Genomic DNA, 4,012 nt, shown 5'->3' with positions numbered 1-4,012 from the left:
TCATGCATATATTTTATAATTTATCATTTATTTATTTTTTTCAAAATTTTATTAATGCTCAAGTTTTTTTTTCAAAAACATTATTCAATACCTAAAAGTGTTCTTTTTTGGCATAATTTTTTTTAAATGCCTAAAATTTTGTATTTAACAAATTTTTCTTAAATATTAGAAAAAAATAATTATTATGAATTTAATTTTAAAATAGGCCGCAAATACTCATCAATTATTATATGCAATCTATAAACATCTTATTGCACAATAACTTCTTCATCATTAAGAGTAATATCTTCTTTAAAAAGTGATAGGCAGTCCAAAAGCTTTCTAATTTAATATTAACTAACTTTAAACACATTTGTGACGCACAAATATAATGTATTTGAAAAGGAAACATGATGGCTAGTGATGATTCTTGATAAGGTTGTTGAACCTTTTTCTCTCCACAAAATAAAGTAAGAAGTTTTGAAAGAGGCATTGAGTTTTATGAGGTGAAGATAATCAGTATTTTTTATTTCTTACTAAAGTGAATGAGCGCTTGAATTGAGTTCATTAGAATTCTCAAATTTATGTTCAGCCAGTATGCTGCAAGTTTGAGCATCAAAATTTTAGTGATGATAGACTTTAAAGCTTTTGAATCTCTGTGTGGCTCCTTAGGAATTATAGCTTACATTCAAATATATGATTCGGGAACGGTGCATCGCACATGAATCTCTGGTGAAAATGGAAGGTCTGCAAAGCCGTGGCTTAATCAAAATAAGCGTAGGTTGACTCAATGATCTGAGACCTTGGCTTAACAACGAATGAAGACTCGTAAAGTGAATTTGAGCTTTTCCCTAATCGGCTTATATAAAGATTCGCCAACTAAGCTTTGCTTCTTGTGTCTTTGAGATGAACCCAATATGAAGTATGGATTGCACACAGCCTAAAGTTATATTTGTATTACATTGATTTTGAGGTAGATTAAAAAAAAAATCATATTGTTATTTTGATTTGGTTTCGAGGTCATTTGTGCAAATTTGGTATTGCAGAAGTGGATATTAGCATAAAATAAAAGTTCTTTGGACACGACCTGTTTATTCCTTGCTGCAATTATTTTCTTACCAGATATCGCGGGTAGCTACTAGAAGCATCTGAAGAAAACCAGAAGGAAAATAGGTTTACCCAATAGTTTTCCGACACATTTGCGTGTGTCCGCACGTGATTGGGCCGGCTAACGTGAGCTTAGATTTCTGGGCGAGAGGACGCAACGGTCTGCTTGCTCCGCAGGACCTGGGTGCTTCGGACCAAAGAGATATCGTGCCATTTTGGGAAATGGAAAAAAAAATTTGTAAAGTAATATAATATATATTAATTATTGCTTGACATAATTAAATTTAGTAGATAAATTTAATTAAATTTATTAAAAATTCATAAATATAATAGAACTAGAACACATGATATTAATGTTAGTCTTATAATTATTATATATTATTCATTATTCATTATATAGAAACTTAAGATTGAAAGAAAGACTTCATTCCTGATAATAATCTTACGGAACATATAATCCCAAATTTTGACTTTTTTATGTATTCTCTCTATATAGCTGACTTGTTTAAATCAGCATGAATAGTGTTGGAGTAAATCAAGATTTTTGTTTCTTGGATGAATTTATAGGCCTCATAGCTTAATGGCTCTTTTATTAAATAAATTGATTATCTAACAATTTAATGGGAAGACTTGCTTCTATTCTTCCTAAGATTATTTCGTTGGAACAGTCGGGTTTTGTTAAAGGCAGATCTATATTCGACAACATCTTACTTGCGCATGAATTAATTCATGATTTGGACAAAAAAGTTGTTGGTGGGAACATTATTTTCAAAATGGACATAACCAAAGCCTATGATAATCTGAATTGGGAGTTTCTTTATGATGTGTTACGGTCATTTGGTTTTAACTCTCAATTTATCAGCTTAATTGAACATAACATTGAATTCTGTCATTTTTCTGTTATTATTAATGGTAAAACTCATGATTTTTTCGTTCCTCTCATGGCCTTAGACAGGGTGATCCCCTATCTCCGGCTCTTTTCATTATTGCTATGGAATTCTTATCTCGTGGCCTCAACCAATTTTTTAGAATGAATCCTAGCTTGTATTTTCGGACTGGTGGTGGTTTGCCTCTGTCTCACCTTAGTTTTGCCGATGACTTCATTATATTTGCGAATGGCTCGATCTATTCGTAATATTCAAAACCTTTTTAGTTTTCTTGGTATGTTTCAAAACACTAGTGGGTTAACCTTTAATAAAGCCAAAAGCTCGTTCTTTACTGCTAAATCTATTTCTATTTCTTGCATTCACAATATTGAAAGGAAAACGGGTTTAATGATAAAGTCCTTACCAATGAAATATTTAGGTTCTCCTTTATTCAAAGGTCGTAAACGTTCGTTTTTATTCGATGATATTTTTAATGCCATTCAAAAAAAACTTAATTCTTGGGCTTTTAACTACTTATCTTATGGTGGTAGACTTGTGCTTATTAAACATGTTCTCTGTTCCATACCGATTTATTTGTTTCACACAGTGGTTCCGACTATTAATGTTTCTAAAAGGTTGGAGGTTCTCTTCAACAAATTTCTTTGGGGAGCCAAGGCCGATTCTAAGGCTATCTTATGGGGGTCTTAGAAGAATTGCTCTGGGACTATGGATGAGGGCAAGCTTGGATTTAAAACTATCCAAGAGATGGCGCATACTTTCAACTTTAAACTTTGGTTTAATTTTAGAGCTAAGAAGAGTCTTTGGGCTAAATTTATGTTTTCTAAATACTGTGGGGTTAGACATCCGTTAAATTGTGCCTTCAAATTGGGTGATTCTCCTAACTGGAAAAGATTATGCAATATTAAGTGGGAAGCGGAGGATCTCATCCAATGGGGTTTAGGTTGTGGCAATATTTATTTTTGGCAAGATAAGTGGTTGGGTAACTTTTCTATCGATAATCTTTTAAATACCCGCTCTACTTCTCTTTGCAAAGTTAAGGAATTTTTTATTAACGACAATTGAAATATGAGTTTACTCCACAATTTATTACCTAATTTCATTATCCAATTAATTGTGCGTATTTCTATACATTCGGATATGGAAGATTGCATTATGTCTACTTGTTCTAATGATTGCCTTTTTAGCTCTAAACATGTTTGGAAGTGGATCAAGCTACATATGCCTACTAACTTCATTAATGTTGCTTATTGGCATAATACCATTCCTACTACCTATTCTTTTTTGGTGTGGAGAATTTTGCATAACTACCTTCCAGTGGATACTTTGCTTATTAAGAAAGGTTTCTTTATTGTGTCTAAATGTCAATGTTGCTACCACAATGAAAGCTTACTTCATGTTTTTTTCAAGGTCCCATTGCGATGAAAGTTTGGATTTATTTTGATAATCTTTTTAAAGTTTTTCCTACCATTAATTGCATATCTATGAATGATGTTTTTACCGTCTGGTTTACTAAAATTAAAGGTCATATTCGCAATATTATTCCTGTTTTGATTTGTTGGTATATTTGGGAGAGTAGGAATGCCTCTAAACATGTTAATGTTAGAATGTACGTGAATACTATCATTTCTAAAATTAAGCATAAAATTATTCAATTGTTTGTGGCTAAGCTTCTCAAGAACGACTCCTTCAAGGGGTACCAACATTTGGTTAAGGAATTTGGTTTGAGATTTCTTTCTCCTGTTACTGAGCCTAACAATAGAATCATTTTTTGGAAAAAAACCTTTGGAGGGGTGTTTTAAACTTAATACCGATGGGTCCTTTAGTCTCTCTAGTGCTGGGTGTGGTGGCATTATTAGAAACAATAAAGGTTGTGTCATAAAGGCTTTTGCGGGTCCCTCCAATGCTATTAATGCTTTTCAGGCTGAGTTGGATAGTTTTCTTTACGAAATTAAGCTTTGTATTTCCATTGGCATTATTAATATTTGGGTAGAGGTGGATGCTATGCTTATTATTCACTATATCAATGGTAAATGTTCTGC

This window comes from Dendrobium catenatum, unplaced genomic scaffold (assembly GCF_001605985.2).
Source record: "Dendrobium catenatum unplaced genomic scaffold, ASM160598v2 fragScaff_scaffold_1557, whole genome shotgun sequence".
NCBI classification, from domain to species: domain Eukaryota; kingdom Viridiplantae; phylum Streptophyta; class Magnoliopsida; order Asparagales; family Orchidaceae; genus Dendrobium; species Dendrobium catenatum.
The sequence above is the reverse complement of the archived record's forward strand: the minus strand, read 5'-3'. Positions refer to the sequence as shown.